General features: G+C 36.8%; 1 protein-coding gene across 3 annotated transcripts in view; it reads left to right on the top strand.

Moving 5' to 3' along the window:
• The window catches only part of NELL1 (neural EGFL like 1), a 950583-nt gene that overhangs the window by 594829 nt on the left and 334767 nt on the right, over positions 1–20987 (top strand). The window lies entirely within an intron of this gene.

Here is a 20987-nt window from a genome sequence, read left to right as displayed (position 1 = left end):
CAGTTTGACACATTTTCATCACACTGGTTAACATAGCCTTCCTGGCATTTTCTTAGTTATTGTGTTAAGACAATTATATTCTACATTTACTAAATTTCACATGTACCCTTGTAAGATGCACCGCAGGTGTAATCCCACCAATCACCCTCCCTCCGCCCATCTCCCCCTCTCTCTCCGCCCTCTCCCCCTTCCCCATATTCTTAGGTTATAACTGGGTTATAGCTTTCATATGAAAGCCAAAAATTAGTTTCATAGTAGGGCTGAGTACATTGGATACTTAAATGTTTTGTTTTTTAATCATAATATCAGCACCTGCATTTTACTTACACAGAAACTAGAACACAGAGTTTGCCAAGCCTCTCGTAAGGGGTAGTGCTGGGATTCGCATCCAGGTCTGTCAGCCTCCAAAAATATAGCTCTTCCCAAATAACTTTGGATATATCTGGAATCCATTTTCTTTTTAAAACAAATTTTATTGTGTATATTTAAGGTAATGTTACGGGATGCATGTAGATAATAAAAAGATGAGTATAGTGAAGCAAAGCAATGTGTCCATCATCTCATAGAGTTGTTCATTTTTTTTTTTTTTTTTTGTGGCAAGAGCAGCTTAAGTCTATGCATGTGGCATGAACCCTGAACACAGTACACAACTATGCTATTAACTAGAGTTCTCGAGGTAAATATTCAATCTCATTCATCCTACATATCTGCTACTTTAAATACTCTGACCTATATTCGTCACATTTATTTTCTTTTTCCTTAAAGCAAACAAAACACAACAAAATAACCCTCCACTGTTTATACATAAAAATTACATGTTAGTTATGAAAAAATTTAAAACTACAAAGTAAGTATGTATAGATTAAACCCTTTCCTAGAATAAGCTAGGTCTTCTAGCTAACCCTTTGGTATAAATCACTGTCATTTGTTTAACCTAGATTTTTATAGGCTTTTTCTATGTATGCACAATTATCATATATTAATGATTGCCATACATTATATATAAACCAACATATTTAGTATATATAATATATCCAGATAGAAATGCAGTTGATTGAATTACTACTTTGTGCTTTCTGACTCCTATAAATGTATTATAAAAGATAGGAGATATTTCCCTTATACTCTTTCCCACCTTCCTTTCTGGGAGCGTATTATTGTATCCATTCTTTTCATAAAACTTTTCAAGGCTTTAAGTGAAGAGCAGATTCCAGTCCTGAGACCCAAGGCCTCTTTGTCACTGGTGAAGAGTCAATACACACCTTCAAAGAGACTGAGTCATTCAGAAGGAGATAGAATTACAGGGGCTGATGTTTGTAGGAGCAGAAGTGGTCTAAATTGAAGTAGTTATCCCTAGGACAAAGAAGATTTAAGAACCTGTTGGCTCTTAAAGTGGTGTGCCCCAGAGTGGAGGTAGTTCCACCAAGAAGAATTCAGTTTTTGCTATACCCAAAGATTCAGGGCCCTTTTCCTAAAGCATCTATTCTTGGCAAATATTTTACCATCAGAGTTTAGCAGGGAATCAACAAGACTTTTAGTCTCCAAGAACTTTCTTTTGGCTAGTTAATAACCTGTGTAAAGAATAGACATCACTCTCAAAGACTTTATCTAAGACCACTCAAGCTTTAGTGGGAGCCTGCTGGGTATGGAGAGCCCTATAATGAATGGGATTTAATTATGCATTATGGCACATAGGGGTTTAGAGTGATATTGATTTATTTTGACTTAGAAAAATGCTACTTGAACTCAAGAACTATTTTGGATTATAAATAACATTTTTTCTTTAGCTTAAGCATAAATTTTTGTATTTCACTTTTAACAAACAAGGAAACATCTTCTAATCAATGAGTATACATTTTATACATTACCTCCTCCCCCAATGTTACTGAGATAAATGTTATTTTTTAGTTAAGGAAATATGGTATATCCTTATTATATTAGCAAAATAACTAATATTTCTTTTATTTATTTATTTTTTTGTTAAATCATAGCTGTGTACATTAGTATGATCACGGGGCACCATACACTTGGTTCATAGACCGCTTGACACATTTTCATCACACTAGTTAACATAGCTTTTGTGGCATTTTCTTAGTTATTTTGTGAAGACCTTCCCCATTCTTGGAAGAACATTTCATTCAAGTATAACTTCTGTGAATCTTTATCGCCCCTTTTTAAACATAGAGGGATAAATATGTCAACTTATTTCAAAACTTTCTTCTTAATAATTTTTAATGGCTCTTTTAAGATATAATTTGCATAGCATGAGGTTTACCACATTAAAGTACTCAATTTAATGGTTTTAAGTATATCTTAGAGTTATACAACCATTATCACAATCTAATTTTAGGACATTTTTATCACTCAGGGAAAAAAGGGTATGCAATAGTCATTTTTCATTCTGCTGAGCTTAGCCCTAGGTAACCACTAATCTATTTTCTGTTTCCATACATTTGCCTGTTTTGAAATTTTATGTAAATTGGATCATATAATTATATCTTTTGTGACTGGATATTTCATTCAGCATAATGATTTTGAGGTTTATTCATGATACATGTTGTACATCTATCAGCACTTCATTCTGTTTTATTGCTAAAAATCATTCCATGTGGCTACACCACATTTTCTTTCTGAATTTGTCAGTTCATAGACCATTTGGGTCATATTACCCTTTGGGTTATTATGAATAATGCTGCTATGAACATCTGTGTACAAGTCTTTGTGTGAACATGTTTTCATTTCTCTTGGGTATATACCTACAAGTGGAATTGCTAAATCGTGTGGTAATCCTATCTTTAAACAGTTTGATTAATTGCCAAACTAATTTTTATACAGACCAAAATATTTTATACTTCACTAGCAATGTCCAAGGGCTCTAATTTCTCCACATTCTTTCCAACTTAATATTGTGTATCTTTTTTATTTTACCTGTTATAGTGAGTTTGAAATGGTTTCTAACTATGGCTTAGGTTTGGATTTCCCTATTTACTAATGACGTTGAGCATCTTTTTATGTGTTTACACATGTTAGCCATTTGTATATTTTCTTTGGAGATATGTCTATTTAAATTGACTTATCTTTTTATTGTTGAAATATAAAAGTTCTTTATATATTCCAGATTCAGGTCCCTTATCAGATGTATGGTTTGTAAATATCTTCTCCCTGTCCATGGGTTGTGTCCTAAGCAAGTCTTTGTAAAATGACCTGTCTCAAAGAGAGCCTCTAAAACCGTATCCTTTCCCCCTCTTCCCACAAAGTCATTGTGATAAATAAATAGTTCAACATGTCATTACCCAGTTGTATTTAGTTATTAAGTTCTACTCTTCTGAGTTTCCCTAGCAGCCTAATTTTCTGACCTTTCCTTTGTCTTAATTCTCTTTAACTTGTCTACAGCTTTTGATGCCAAAGGCAATCAATCATAGTCTCTCTTTTTTAATATCTGTCCTTCCTTTTATCCTTCTCTCCCTTCTTTCATTTTTTCTTCTTTTTTCTTTTCCATTATAAATAAGTATTCGTATGAGGGACTTGCTAAATTTCAGGAGCTCTACTATGGGTTGAGGTTAAAAAAATTAATTTCTAACCTTGTGAGATTTATGTGCTAATAGAGAAGAAAGACATCTATAATATGCTAATGAATATAAATTATAACTATGAGTAGCCCTATGAAGGAGAGATATTTGGTATTATATGAGAATGTGGCAGGGGTAATGGCCGTAGTCAAGGAAATCAGGTGAAGACTTAGTTGCAATCTTAAGGATAAACATTTATTACCTAAGACAAAGATAAAAGAGCATGTGAAAATGCTTGTGACTAAGGGGAACAGTGACACTTTGGGAAAGGAGACAATGCCAATATAGTTGCAACAGAGCAGGTGCAAATGGGATTAAAGCAAAGTCATGCTGAGCAGTTAGGTGGGGGCCAGGTCATGTTGGGCTGTGGAGGTCCTGTTAAAAATGTTTGTCTGCATTTTATTTATTTATTTATTTATTTTATGCTTTTCAAAATTTTCAGATTAATATGAGGGTCCTTATGATTAGGTTGCCTAATTTGCTTATGTAGGTTAAAATCTTAGTTGAAGACTCATGCACTGTTGGTGAGACTGCAAATTAGTACAGCCTCTATGGAAACAAGTATGGAAATTCCTCAAAGAACTTAAAGTAGACATACTATCTGATCCCACAGTAACATTACTAGATATGTACCTGAAAGAAAAATAAAAAGACACTTTACCATGAAGTGTCTGCATTTAAAAACCCATGGGAAATATCCAGAGAGTTTTTACCAGGGATGGAAAGATGATAAGATTTATATTCCTGAAGTATTGGTATAAGTTCAATATGAAAAATAAATAGAAGGTGGGCAACAGTGATTTGAAAAGATGCATGAGGCAACTATCACAGCAGCCTGTGTGAGAGATGGGCTCAGATAAGGATGATAGGAATGGAAATGGGAATATGGGAATACATTTGAGAGGTATAGGGGAGGAAAAGTCAACAAGACTTGGTGATGGATTAATTATAAGGGATTAAGGTAGAAGAAGGTATCGTAAATGAATATAATACCTTCATGGTTCTGTTTCTTCCGCCATCTTATAATTAGGCCACTTACAACTGCTCTGTTTCCATTTCTTCACTTAGAAAATGATAATAATGTTTAACACATGTGAATGATATAATATACTTCTACAATGTCTGGCTCATATACTATGTACTCAAAATAGTACTTATGGTAAAATTCCAATTATTAATACTGTTTAGAAAATATGCAGAGAAGAAAATTGAATAGTTTCTTTAAAGTTAAATACACTGAAGAATTTCGTTTTTAGCCAAGATAGTGTACTCTCATTCCTCCCAGGTCCTCCTTTTTATAACTAAAAGACCCTAGAAGGTGCAGAAGAGCAGTAGTTAATGGCTCGCAGTGCATGTGTCCATCTCCTTTGTGAATAGAACTAAAAAATGCTATCTAGGGACCTCTTCATCCTCTCTTCACTGAGTAACAGAGTTCTCAGTAGAGGACAACAGGTGGAAAAAAAGGCTGCCTTGAGCTGAGAGAAGAGGTTTCAAATGAGAAAGAACTCTGGCAATATGAGAAAACAGGCTGTCTTGACACTCCCAATGGATCACAAAAGTTCTCCAGCAAAGGACTCTAATCAAAAGGAAATTGTTGAAATGTCAAAGATATAATTCAGAATAAAGATGCCTAGTAAGATAATGGTAATGATTATTTAAAATTTGAAGACTGTCACGAAGGAACCAAGAAAAAGAAATTCAGGACATGAATGAAAAATTCACTAAACATACAGATAATATAATATAAGAAATAATATAATAGAGCTTCTATAAATGAAAAAAATTAGTAGAAAGTTTTAACAGCTGACTAGACCAAGCAGAAGAAAGAATTTCAGCACTTGAAGACAGGGATTTTGAATTAACCCAATCAGACAAAAATGTAGAAGAGAGAAAAAGAAGAATAGTTAATCTTTCCAAGAAACATCAGATAATATAAAGTGAACAAATATAAGAATCATGGGTATCCTTGATGAAGAAAAAGAAAAATAGGGGAAACCTAATTTTGATGTAATAATTGAGGAAAACTTCCCTATATAGCTAGAGATTTAGACATCCAGATACAAAAAGTTCATCAAACATTAGAAGATTCACAGAAAAGTATGAGCAAGGCATATAGTTGTCAGCAGTCAGTCAAATAAAGGAGAAAATTCTGCAAGCTGTGAGATGAAAGTATCAAGCAACTTACAAAAAAAAAAAAGAAAGAAAGAAAACCACCTACGGTGCATCTTAGAATGGGTACAAGCGAAACTTATTAAAGGCAGAATACAAATGTCTACATACAATAAGTAAGAAATGCCATGAAGGCTACGTTGAACAGTTTGATGAGACTATTTCAGATTGTATATGAAGCCAGCACATTGTACCCCTTGATTGCACTAATGTACACAGTTACAATTTAACAATAAAAAAAAAAATAAATAAATTATACTCCATTGATTACACTTCAAAAAAAAAAGAAAGAAAGAAAGAAAACCATCAGAGTAACAGTATGTTTCTCAGCAGAAATCTTATAAGCCAGAAGGGATTGGATCCATTTTTAGTCTTCTTAAACAGAATATCTGCCAGCCAAGATTTCTGTATCCTGCAAAGCTGAGTTTCATGAAGGAAAGAGAAATAAAATCTTTAGCAGCAGAATACATATTAAAGGAATTTGTCACCGATGGACCTGCTATAAAAGAAATGTTAAAGGGCTCTCTACATGGAATAGAACAGTCAGTATCCACCAGTGTAAAAACACATGAAAGTTAAAACAACTCTTATAAAATAGTAACACAAAGGAGAAAATAAAGCAACACAGTGAAAACCAACACTATGAACAGAATAGCACAGTATGTATTAACAACTAACATTGAATGTGAATGGTTCTAATAGTCTATGTGAAAGACATAAACTGGATGAATGGATAAAAACAAACAACCCAAATATATGTTTCCTCAAAAAAAATCCATTATACTTGCAAAGATTCTCATAGACTCAAAGTAAAGTGGTAAAAAAAATTCCAGGCAAATAGAAAACAAAAGTCAGCAGGAGTAGCTATTCTCATATCAGATAAAATAGACTTTAAATCAACAGTGTATTTTAAAAGACATAAACCATCATTATGTGATTATAAAGGGAGCAATTCAACAAAAAGATATACCAATTCTATACACATATATACCTGACATAGGAGTTTCTAGGTCCATGAAATAAATTCTGCTATATCTAAACATGGGAATAAATAGCAGCATCATAATAGCTCGGGACTTCATAATCCTATACTTAGGAATATGCTAAACCAAAGAGGTGCAAACCTCCACAAGAACCACAAAACACTGATGAAAGAAATCATACCAAATAAATGAAGAAACATCCTATGCTCATGGATTGGAAAAATCAACATAGTTAAAATGCTAACACAGCCCAAAGAGATTTCCAGATTCAGCACAATTCTCATCAAAGTGCCAAAAGCATTTTTCACACATCTAGAAAAAATAATTGTAAACATCATACAGAACCATAAAATAGTCCAAATAGCTAAAATAATGATAAGCAACAAGAACAAATCTGGAGGTATCATAGTACCTGCCTTCAAATTATAGTAACCAAAACAGTGTGTTACTGGTATAAATGTAGAATAGAAAAACTCAGAATTGAAACTGATAGCTATAACCAACAGATTTTTGAAAAAGCAGACAGAAATATACACTGGGGAGAAAGAATGCCTTATTTAATAAATGGTTCTGGGAAGACTGGATATTAATGAGAAGAATGAAACTGGATCCTTATGTTTTACAATATACAAAAATCAATTTGAGATGGATTAAGGACTTGTATTCAAGACCCCAAACTGTAAAAATTCTAGAGGAAAACATAGGGAAAACTCTGTGGACATTGGCATAGGCAGAATTTATGACTAAGAACTCAGAACTTATGACTAAAAATAAGTAGGCCTTACTTAAAGTAAAAGGTTTCTGTGCAGAAAAAAAAGTGAGTGATCAGAGGATGAGAGTTTCTCAACTTTTGTTTTTGCCTCCTCCGTTTCAGGATTGGGTACTGAAAGTGTTAATATCCTGGAAACGCTAACAGGCACAGATTAAAACAAAGTTTCAAAGAAAGCTAACTCTGTGTAGCCAAAGAAACAGGAAAAAATGGGTCTAACAAAACAGGGAACCTTTTTGAATATACCCGCTACCTCTAGCCATATGCCATAGAAAAACTGCTTAGTAGAAGGAGCCAGTACTCTGATTTGTCTGCTGGAGTAATAGCACTGGGGTTCAGCAGGGAGCGGAGCCACCACTCCCAGCAATGCCCAGCAGCACTGAGAGTCACCAACGCAGTGCAAGGTGAGGCCATGTGGCTTCCACTTTATTCCAACCCCATTTTCAATGTGGTACATCAGAGAGTTGAACTACCTCCTCCCATCTTTGACAAGGTGGAGACATTGGTCTGAGGTGGGGCTAAGATTATTTAGGAGAAAGACAATGCCTTTCTCCTAAAATTTGCAACATTTTGGTGATGTCTGCTTTACCACTCTTGTGCATCCTAGCAATGGAAATCTTAGCACAGTAAGGCAACAAAAGGAAATAAAAAACATGTAACTTGGAGAGGAAGAAATAAAGTGATTCCTATTCACAGATGGCATGATTATATATGTAGACAAGCATCCCAAGAAATCTACAAAAATATATTGTTGACTAATAAGTGAGTTCAGCAAGGTCTTGGCTTATAGGATCAATACGCAAAAATCAATTTTATTCTTATATGCTAGCAACAGATATGTAGAAACCAGAATTAAACACGTATCATATACAATTGTTCCAAAATGAAATAGCTAAAAAAGAAATACCTAGTTAAAAATCTAAGCATTTACAGGATCTGTGTGCTGAAAATTAAAACAAAAACACTAATAAAAATAACAAAATCAAAGGACACATAAACAGAGAGGCATACCGCGTTTATGGATTAAAAGATCCTATGCAGGGCGACGCCTGTGGCTCAGTCGGTAAGGCGCCGGCCCCATATACCGAGGGTGGCGGGTTCAGACCCGGCCCCGGCCAAACTGCAACCAAAAAATAGCCTGGTGTTGTGGCGGGCGCCTGTAGTCCCAGCTACTCGGGAGGCTGAGGCAAGAGAATCGCTTAAGCCCAGGAGTTGGAGGTTGCTGTGAGCTGTGTGAGGCCACGGCACTCTACCGACGGCCATAAAGTGAGACTCTGTCTCTACAAAAAAAAAAAAAAAAGATCCTATGCAGTAAAGATGTAAATTCTACTCAAGTTGATTTGTAAAGTTTAATGTAATTCCTATCAAAATCTCCTTAATCTTATTCTATAATTTATGTAGAAAGGGAGGGGAACAGAATGTCTATAATAATTTTGAAAAATAAGGATAATGTAAGGCAATCAGCCTGCCTGATCTTGTGGCTTTCTGTATAGATACACTAATCTAGATGGTGTGGTAATTGGCAGAGGAATAGACATATAGATCAATAGAAGAGAATATAAAACACAGAAATAAACCAGTGCAAATGTAACTAATTGGTTTTGACTAATGTATGAAAGCAATTCAGTGCAGGAAAGTAGCCTTTCCAACAAATGGCCTTGGAGCAATCGGATGTGCATAGGCAAAAACAAAACAACAACCCCCCGACACTAATCCCCCAATCAAATACCTTATACAAAGCAAAAGTTGGCACAAAATGGAATATGGACATAAATGGGAAATGAAAAACTGTAAAACTGTTAGAAAAATAGGAGAAACTCTTTCAAACTTAGGCTAGATAAGAGTTCTTGGACATGACAGTAAAAGCATTATACCTAAAACAAAAATGATAAAGGGATCTTATCAAAAATCCGTTTTCACTGTGTAAGATGGTGATCTGAGGATGAAAATACAAACTATAGATTGAAAATGTCGGCACAGCCCATATCCAGCCAGAGCCTTGTACAGAGAGGATGTGTCTTATCTGAAATGCTAGAAATGTTTCAGATTTGGATATTTTTAGATTTAATACTATTTTCATTATACTTATTGCTCGAACATCTCAAATCTGAAAATCTCAAATCTGAAATCCTTTAATGAGTATTTCCTTTGAGCATCATGTTGGTACTCAAAGAGTTTCAAATTTCAGAGCATTTTAGATTCAGATTTTTAGATTTTTGGAGACTCACCTTGTGTCTGGAAAATATGAAGAAGTCTCAAAACTCAACAGTAAAGTCAAGTCCAAAATGCAGGATATAGTTGTGTCCTTCACCCAGGAAGTATGGCATCTACACCTACATTGTACATATTAACTCCCCTTTAAAAAAATCATAAAAAACTCAATTATAAAATAAGCAAAAACCATGAACATGTATTTTACCAATGAGTAGATATAGATGGCAAATATGCATGTGAAAAGATTCTCAACACCAAATACAAATTAATAGCATGATGTATTATTATTATACATCCATGAGAGTAACTAAAGTTAAAAATAGTGACATCATCAAGTGCTAGCAAGGACATGGAGAGACTGGGTCACCTATACATTGCTTGTGAGAATGCAAAATTCCAGCCAGTCTAAAAAATTATTTGGTACTTTCTTGTTAAAAATGCACTTACCATTTGACCCTACACTCTTAGATGTTTATCATAGAAGAATCAAAATAAATGTTTATAAAATAGCTGTACACAGTTGTTCATAGCAACTTTATTTGTAATAGCAAAATAGAGGGAATCATCTAAATCTCCGTCAATGTGTGAATGGTTGAACAAAACGTAGTTCATCCACACAATGGAATAGGTTTTAGGAATAAAAAGGAATGAGTTATGGACACATACAACAATCTGGATGGAACACAAGGGCATTATGCTTATCAACCCCATTAAAATCTGGGTGAGAGACATGAACAGAAACTTTTCTCATGAGGACAAATGGGCAACAAACACATGAAAAAGTGCTCATCACCTCCGATTATTAGAGAAATACAAATCAAAACAACTACTTTGAGATACCACCTAATCCCAGTAAGAATGGTCCACACCACAAGGTCCCAAAGCAATAGAAACTGGCGTATGTGCAGAGAGAAGGAATACTCCTACACTGATGGTGGGACTGCAAACTAGTGCAGCCTTTATGGAAAGAAATATGGAGCATTCTTTTTAATTAAATCATAGCTGTGTACATTAATGCAATCATGGGGCACCATGCACTGGTTTTATATACAATGTGAAATATTTTCATCAAACTCGTTAACATAGCCTTCCTGGCATTTTCTTAGTTAGTGTGTTAGGACACTTATAGTCTACGTTTAGTAAGTTTCACATGTACCCTTGTAAGATACACCATAGGTGTGGTCCCACCAATTACCCTCCCTTCACCCCTCCTCAGCCCCTCCCCTTCTATCCCTTTCCCCTTTCCCCATATTCTTAAGTTATAATTGGGTTATAGCTTTCATATGAAAGCTATAAGTTAGTTTCATAGTAGGACTGAGTGCATTGGATACTTTTTCTTTCATTCTTGAAATACTTTGCTAATAATAATATGTTCCAGCTCCATCCATGTAAACACAAAAGAGGTAAAGTCTCCTTCTTTCTTTAAGGTTGCATAATATTCCATGGTGTACATATACCACAATTTATTTATTTATTTATTTATTTTTTTTACCAGAATTTATTAATCCATTCATGGGTCAATGAGCACTTGGGCTTCTTCCATGATTTAGCAATTATGAATTGGGCTGCAATAAAAATTCTGGTACAAATATCTTTGTTATAATATGATTTTTGGTCTTCTGGATATATACCTAGTAGAGGAAGTATAGGATCGAATATGGAGTGTTCTTGAAGAACTAAAAGACCTCCCATTTGATCCTGCAATCCCATTACTAGGTATCTACCCAAAATAAAAAAAAATTATTTTATCATAAGTACATTTACACTCAAATGTTTATAGCATCCCAATTTACAATGGCCAAGATATGGAAATAACACACATGAATGAATTAATAAATTATAGTATATGTGTACCATGGAATACTATTCAGCCATAAAATGATACAGATCTTCTATCTTTTGTTACACTATAGATGGATTTGGAAAATACTCTCCTGAATAAAGTATACAAGAATGAGCATCCTATGTACTCAATATGAAGTTGAAATTTATAGATTAAAAACAGTGTGTACATATGAAAGAAAAGTTAAATTCAAGAAATGGGAAGTGGGGGAGAAGACAAGATGGCTGACTGAAGCCAGCTTTCCACAGAGGCTCCCGTCCAGAAGGAGAGTTAAAGGACAAAAATTCAGCAAGTAACCTGGTGGATTTGAGCTGCACTAAGAGAGAAGGTTGTAGAACGCACGTCAACCCCGCTGAGGCGAGCTGCGACCACAAGGATACAAACAAAAGGTACAAAATCCATCACCAAGTGGACAGGAGTCCCCTCCCCCATGAGAACGGCTCAGAGTGCCCCACAAACAACTGGTCAGAGTTCAAAGGTCCTCCCACTACACTCCACGGGACAGACCCTCTAAAAACTACACCTACCTCCCCTACTAGGGTGCCATGGCATCCTCCTGCCAGGCATAAAACTATATAAACTGTATATAGTCTCTACCTGGAATTCTGAGCTCCCAGCGCTCCCCTTTGCTCACACTGGGGTCTGGAGGCCAGTCCCGGTCAGTCTGCAGAGAGGGGACTGCACCGGAGTGGCAGTTCCCTGAGGCACAGTGCGACAGCCGTCTTTTGGTGACAATACAGCCAGACATAAAACTGTGTAAAGCTCTGTGTGTTCTCTGCCCACATCCCCAGGCTCCCAGCGCTCCCCGCACTCCCCTCTGCTCTCGCTCCAAGGTCTGGAGGCTTGTCCCCCAGGGGTCCAGACTCTTGGGTGATTGCTCGAGGTGTGTAGACAATGCTGGGCTGCAGCCGGTCAGTGCAGACTCTGGGGTATGGGAGCAGAGACAGGACGGTTGGCCGGAGGGGAGCTACACCAGAGCAGCCATTGCCTGAGCCATAAAGCAGCAGCCCTCTTTTGCTAGCAATACCGCTCACTACTGAATATTCTGAAGCCACACCCCCGTCTCCGTGGGCAACCAGAGACTCTGAGTTTGCCTGAGGCAATTCCAACTTGCAAACCAGGGAAACTCCCAGGGCTGGGCTGACCCAGAGGTCCGCTTTACTAAACCTAAGACGCACCTGGCCCTCAGGGGATCATCAGCCTATAGACAATACAAGAGCAAAGACAAGCTGATTTGGAGCTCAATTCAGCTTCTCTTCTGCAGGGGAACCGCAGAGTTGTTCTGTTCTGTTCTGTCAGTAACATGAATCAGGGGTGAGTCTGGACCTGAGTGAAAACCCCTCAACCTTCATCAAGCACCCAAGGTTGTCAGGCCTCACCTCCTCTTGCTGGAGAGAGGCAGAGCACAGCGGCCTGGCAGACTTCCTTGTGATTCAGGCAGGTACAAACTCCTGAAGTACCGATTCACTACAGGCAACTGGGTCAGCCAACTGCAGGGCTATCAGTGACTGGATGTGAAGTGGTCCAAGGTGGGGAAGGAGGCAGCAACCTTCCCAGACTGATTTATTGGCTGGGTGGCTTCTGCTGACTCCACTCAGCACTGGAGCAAGCCACACCAGAGTAGTCACCAGACCCCTGTGATCCAGTTCCCAGAGACCTCTTAAACTCTCTCACCTGAGACAGGTGCAGACTGAAACAATTCATTTGGACCTTTTTGAACTGAACCAATCGCCTGAGGACAAATCAGGTGGTGCACTGGGTGCACGGTGGTAGGAAGGTTTGATTTTTCTTTTCCAATTGTTTGCCGGTGGGGGGCAGGGTGACTTAATTGCTGATATTTCTCCATAGCTGAGACTTCAATCCAAAGTATCTGTTTCACTAGGGTGGAACAGAAACCAGCTGAAAACAAGACAGAACCACTTAGCCCCACCACACAAGACAGGGCCCCAGTTTCTCAGGCCACAACACTGTACAGGCCCTCGACAAAGCCCCAGGGGAAAAAATCAGAGGGAGTAAAATAACCATGGGGCAGAATCAGCGGAAAAACTCTGGTAACATGAATAACCAGAATAGATCAACCCCCCCCCAAGGAAAAATATGGCAGATGCAATTGAAGATCCCATTCATAAACAACTGGCTGAGATGTCAGAAATCGAATTCAGAATTTGGATTGCAGACAACATTAACAAAGTGGAATTAGGAATTTGAGGAGAAATTCAAAAGCTGTCTCAAGAATTTAACGAATTTAAAGACAAAACCACCAAAGACTTAGACACACTGAAGCAACAATTTGCAGCCCTCAAAGATCTGAAAAATACAGTAGAATCCCTCAGCAACAGAATGGAGCCAGCAGAAGAAAGGATTTCTGACATCGAAGATAAAGCCTTTGAACGCTCCCAAACTCTCAAAGAGGAAGAGAAATGGAGAGCAAAAACGGGTCACTCTCTCAGCGAGCTCTGGGATAATTCGAAGAAGGCGAATATCCGAATCATAGGAGTTCCAGAAACAGATGAAGTGGCCTTGCTGGGCACAGAGGCCCTTCTGCATGAAATTATGAAAGAGAATTTTCCAGACATGCCTAGAGATTCTGAAATTCAGATAGCGGACAGCTTCAGAACCCAAGCACGACTCAACCCCAATAAGACATCCCCCAGGCATATCATAATTAACTTCACTAAAGTTAATATGAAGGAAAAAATCCTGAAAGCTGACAGGAGAAAGAAAACCATTACCTTCAAAGGGAAGAATATTAGAATGACTGCAGATGTCTCTCCTGAAACTTTTCAAGCCAGAAGAGGGTGGTCACCGACTTTTAATCTCCTAAAGCAAAATAACTTTCAACCCTGGATGTTGTATCCAGCTAAACTGAGTTTCATTTATGATGGAGAAATTAAATACTTTAATGACATTCATATGTTGAAGAAATTTGCCATAACAAAACCAGCACTTCAGGATATTCTCAGACCTATCCTCCACAATGACCAACCAAATCCTATACCACAAAAGTAAACTCACTCAGAAACTTTGGATCAAACTCCAATTTCCACACTGGCGAAAGGATTAAAAATGCCCACTGGACTTTTGAAAAACTCAATACCCAAAACTTCACCAGACTTATCAATATTCTCCATTAATGTGAATGGCTTAAACTGTCCTCTAAAGAGGCATAGGTTAGCTGATTGGATACAAAAACTCAGGCCAGATATTTGTTGCATACAAGAGTCACATCTTAACTTAAAAGACAAATACAGACTCAGGGTGAAAGGATGGTCGTCCATATATCAGGCAAATGGTAATCAGAAAAAAGCAGGTGTTGCAATTTTATTTGCAGATACAATAGGCTTTAAAACAACAAAAGTAAGGAAGGACAAGAATGGTCACTTTATATTTGTTAAGAGTAATACTCAATATGATGAGATGTCAATTATTAATATCTATGCACCCAACCAGAATGCACCTCAATTTATAAGAGAAACTCTAACAGACATGAGCCACTTGATTTCCTCCAGCTCCATAATCGTCGGAGATTTTAACACTCCTCTGGCAGTGTTGGATCGATCCTCCAACAAGAAGCTGAGCAAAGAAATCTTAGATTTAATGCTAACCATCCAACATTTGGATTTAGCAGATATCTACAGAACATTTCATCCCAACAAAACTGAATACACATACTTCTCATCAGCCCATGGAACTTACTCCAAAATCGATCACATCTTAGGTCATAAGTCTAACCTTAGTAAATTTAAAGGAATAGAAATTATTCCATGCATCTTCTCGGACCACCATGGAATAAAACTTGAGCTGAGTAACAACAGGAATCTGCATACTCATACAAAAACATGGAAGTTAAATAACCTTATGCTGAATGATAGCTGGGTCAGAGATGAGATTAAGAAAGAAATCACCAATTTTTTGGAACAAAAAAACAATGAAGACACAAACTATCAGAACCTCTGGGACACCGCAAAGGCAGTTCTAAGAGGGAAATTTATTGCACTACAAGCCTTCCTCAAGAGAACGGAAAGAGAGGAAGTTAACAACTTAATGAGACATCTCAAGCAACTGGAAAAGGAAGAACATTCCAACCCCAAACCCAGTAGAAGAAAAGAAATAACCAAAATTAGAGCAGAACTAAATGAAATTGAAAACAAAAGAATAATACAACAGATCAATAAATCAAAAAGCTGGTTTTTCGAAAAGGTCAATAAAATAGATAAACCTTTGGCCAACCTAATCAGGAAAAAAAGAGTAAAATCTCTAATCTCATCAATCAGAAACAACAAAGATGAAATAACAACAGACTCCTCAGAAATCCAAAAAATCCTTAATGAATATTACAAGAAACTTTATTCTCAGAAATATGAAAATCTGAAGGAAATTGACCAATACTTAGAAGTACGTCACCTTCCAAGACTTAGCCAGAATCAAGTGGAAATGTTGAACAAGCCCATATCAAGTTCAGAAATAGCATCAACCATACAAAACCTCCCTAAAAAAAAAAGCCCGGGACCAGATGGTTTCACGTCTGAATTGTACCAAACCTTTAAAAAGGAACCAGTAACTATACTACTCAACCTGTTCCAAAAGGTAGAAAAAGAAGGAAGACTACCCAACACGTTCTATGAAGCAAACATCACCCTGATCCCCAAACCAGGAAAAGACCCAACAAGAAAAGAAAATTATAGACCAATATCACTAATGAATATAGATGCAAAAATATTCAGCAAGATCCTAACAAACAGAATCCAGCAACACATCAAACAAATTATACATCATGACCAAGTTGGTTTTATCCCAGGGTGTCAAGGCTGGTTCAATATACATAAATCTATAAATGTAATCCAGCACATAAACAAATTAAAAAACAAAGACCATATGATTCTCTCAATCGATGCAGAAAAAGCTTTTGATAATATCCAGCATCCCTTCATGATCAGAACACTCAAGAAAATCAGTATAGAAGGGACATTTCTTAAACTAATAGAGGCCATCTACAGCAAACCCACAGCCAATATCATATTGAATGGAGTTAAATTAGAATCATTTCCACTCAGATCCGGAACCAGACAAGGCTGCCCATTGTCTCCATTGCTTTTTAACATTGTAATGGAAGTTTTAGCCACTGCAATTAGGGAAGAAAAGGCGATCAAGGGTATCCATATAGGGTTAGAAGAGATCAAACTTTCGCTCTTCGCACATGATATGATAGTATATCTGGAAAATACTAGGGACTCTACTACAAAACTTTTAGAAGTGATCAAGGAATACAGCAGCGTCTCAGGTTACAAAATCAACATTCATAAATCGGTAGCCTTTATATATACCAACAACAGTCAAGTTGAAAAAACAGTTAAGGACTCTATCCCATTCACAGTAGTACCAAAGAAGATGAAATATTTGGGAATTTATCTAACAAAGGACGTGAAAGATCTTTATAAAGAGAACTATGAAACTCTAAGAAAAGAAATAGCTGAAAATATTAACAAATGGAAAAACATACCATGCTCATGGCTGGGAAGAATCAACATTGTTAAAATGTCCATACTACCCAAAGCAACATATAATTTTAATGCAATCCCTATTAAAGCTCCACTGTCATACTTTAAAGATCTTGAAAAAACAATACTTCGTTTTTATGGAATCAGAAAAAACTCGAATAGCCAAGACATTACTCAGAAATAAAAACAAAGCAGGAGGAGAATACTACAGAGTAAACCTCAGAGTATACTACAAATCAATGGTGATCAAAACAGCATGGTACTGGCACAAAAACAGAGAAGTAGAGGTCTGCAACAGAATAGAGAACCAAGAGATGAAAGCTCCACTGTCATACTTTAAAGATCTTGAAAAAACAATACTTCGTTTTTATGGAATCAGAAAAAACTCGAATAGCCAAGACATTACTCAGAAATAAAAACAAAGCAGGAGGAGTATACTACAGAGTAAACCTCAGAGTATACTACAAATCAATAGTGATCAAAACAGCATGGTACTGGCACAAAAACAGAGAAGTAGAGGTCTGGAACAGAATAGAGAACCAAGAGATGAATCCAGCTACTTACCATTATTTGATCTTTGACAAGCCAATTAAAAACATTCAGTGGGGAAAAGATTCCCTATTTAACAAATGGTGCTGGGTGAACTGGCTGGCAACCTGTAGAAGACTGAAAGTGGACCCACACCTTTCACCATTAACTAAGATCGACTCTCATTGGATCAACGATTTAAACTTAAGACATGAAATTATAAAAATACTAGAGGAGAGTGCAGGGAAAACTCTTGAAGAAATCGGTCTGAGCGAGTATTTTATGAGGAGAACCCCCCGGGCAATTGAAGCAGCTTCAAAAATACACTACTGGACCTGATCAAACTAAAAAGCTTCTGCACAGCCAAGAACACAGTAAGTAAAGCAAGGAAACAGCCCTCAGAATGGGAGAAGATATTTGCAGGTTATGTCTATGACTAAGGTTTAATAACCAGAATCCACAGAGAACTGAGACACATTAACAAGAATAGAACAAGGGATCCCATTGCAGGCTGGGCAAGGGATTTGAAGAGAAACTTCTCTGAAGAAGACAGGCGCGTGGCCTTCAGACATATGAAAAAATGCTCATCATCTTTAATCATCAGAGAAATGCAAATCAAAACTACTTTGAGATACCATCTAACTCCAGTGAGACTAGCCTATGTCACAAAATCCCAAGACCAGAGATGTTGGCGTGGATGTGGAGAAAAGGGAACACTTTTGCACTGCTGATGGGAATGCAAATTAATACATTCCTTTTGGAAAGAGATATGGAGAACACTTAGAGATCTAAAAATAGATCTGCCATTCAATCCTGTAATCCCCCTACTGGGCATATACCCAGAAGACCAAAAAGCACATCATAACAAAGATATTTGTACCAGAATGTTTATTGGAGCTCAATTCATAATTGCTAAGTCATGGAAGAAGCCCAAGTGCTCCTCGATCCACGAATGGATTAATACATTGTGGTACTTGTACACCATGGAATATTATGCAGCCTTAAAGAAAGATGGAGACTTTACCTCTTTCATGTTTACGTGGATGGAGCTGGAACATATTCTTCTTAGTAAAGTATCTCAAGAATGGAAGAAAAAGTACCCAATCTACTCAGCCCTACTATGAAACTAATTTAGGGTTTTCACATGAAAGCTATAACCCAGTTACAACCTAAGAATAGGGGGAAGGGGGAAAGGGAGGGGAGGGAGGAGGGAGGTGGGTAGAGGGAAGGGGATTGGTAGGATTACACCAGTGGTGCATCTTACAAGGGTATATGTGAAACTTGGTAAACAGTCTGTAAAGCTAGTGAATGATGCCCCATGATCATATCAATGTACACAGGTATGATTTAATAAAAACATAAAATAAAATAAAATAAAAAAAGAGTAAATAAAAAAGAAATGGGGAGCAAAGGGCATGGTAAGTTCTCACCTAACAGGTACCGTTATGAGTAAATGACACACTTCCTTACTGAAAGTCACAACTACAGCTTGAACTTTGCCTTACAAATGCAAACAATGTTACCTAATCGTATGTACATATGTTAATCTGAAATCAAAAATGAAAAAGAAAAAAGTCAGCCTCAAAATTCATTTGGTATAAAATTCTATTCATATAACATTCTCTAAATAACAAAATATAGAGATAGAGAACAGATTAGTTAATAATAGTTAACAGAATTGGGTAGGTGTGAGGTGTGTCAAATGTTGCAAATGCTAAGAGCACAATTGTGGTTTACATAAAGTGTACATTGGATAATATAATATTGCATAGAGTTATATGTTAATATAGACATGATACCCATGCATAAACAAATTTAGATTAAAAATGGTAAAAACTGTATTGGGTTGTTAGACTAGTTAACAGTAATTTACTTATCCCACTCGTCTGATTTTGATATTATACTATAGCTACATAAGATGTCATTATTGGGGAAACCTGTGTGAACAGTAAATGGGGCTCTTTGTTCTTACAATTTCTTGAGAGTATGTAATTTTTTTTTAATGTAAAAAATTGTCTACACAGTGGCCAACTGTGTAGAAATTCTTTCGGATCACATAGGAAAGTGGAGTTTTAGAAAAATGAAGGAGAAGGGATGAAGAGATTGGAATTTGAGTTCCAGATGTACAACTTCCTATGTACTTATAAACAAAGTGCCTTCCATGTTACAAACCCTAATTTATTAATCTGCAAAATGTTACTGAGAAGACCTGCTTGGCAAGTCCTAGTGAGGTCAGTATAACAATTTTTGAAGATGTATAAGAGGTTACTTTGAATGAAGTGAAGCCACAAGCCAGTCAGATGCCAAACAGAGGATATTTTCAGCCACAGCTGAAACATTTGACTCAGGATCTTATTTGGGTCCTGATTAGTGTACTAAAGAAAATAAAGTGTTGGTTGATAAGGGCTACTGAAGCCAGAGTCGCTTTCACAGGGGTGGATTTATAGAGTCCTGTTGAGACATTCCATGGGAAGGAAAGGAGGAAAGGAGAATTATGTGATAATGACAACACTTAATGAGTGCTCAAAGATTAGTCAGCCCAAGAGTATTATCACCATCTTTATTATTAGCAAAGAAACCGCTTTCTGCTACAATCGTTATCCTTTGTCCCAAGAAGTTGAATTTTCCAAATAAACCACAACTCAGGTCATCCACCAATAATCCTAAATAATACACTTCCACTTTTGTAATTGATAATCTTCTTTGCTTGGTACTGTAACTGATTCGACAAATACTTCTTAGGACTTTCAAAAGGTCTTCTAAATTAGTTTTCTTTAAGTACCTATCTGTTCACAGCCTTTCTGCCTAAGCTATAAGCCCATATAGTAGAGAAAAAGGTTTCTTAATCAATTTGAGGTTTTAAAAACAGTGACACATAATACCTACTTATTTATTGGGTACAAAGTGATACTACAATACATGAATACAATGTGTAATGATAAACCAGGGTAATTAGCATACCCATCACCTCCAGTATTTGTCATTTCTTTGAAATGGGAAGATTCAAAATCCTCTCAGCTATTTGAACATATACCAGACGTTACTGTTAACCATAGCCACCCTACAGTACTATGCATTGGAATTTATTCCTCCTGTCAGTTTGTATCCATTAACCAATCTCTCCCTCTTCTCCCACTCCTGCTATGCGTCCCACCTTCTGATAACCACAGGTTCACTGTCTCTTCTGAGAGCTCAACATTTTAAGCTCCCACAGATGAATGAGAACATGTAGCATTCATCTTTCTGGACCCAACTTATTGTTTAACATAAAGTCCTCCAGGCTCATCCCTGTTGCCATGAATGACAGGATTTCATTCTTTTTATGGCTGAATAGTATTCCATTGTGTGTGTGTGTGTAGATATATATATATATCACATTTTAAAAATCTATTCATCTGATAGACATATGAGGTT

Source organism: Nycticebus coucang, chromosome 14 (genome assembly GCF_027406575.1).
Source record: "Nycticebus coucang isolate mNycCou1 chromosome 14, mNycCou1.pri, whole genome shotgun sequence".
NCBI classification, from domain to species: Eukaryota; Metazoa; Chordata; class Mammalia; order Primates; family Lorisidae; genus Nycticebus; species Nycticebus coucang.
The sequence above is the reverse complement of the archived record's forward strand: the minus strand, read 5'-3'. Positions and strand labels throughout refer to the sequence as shown.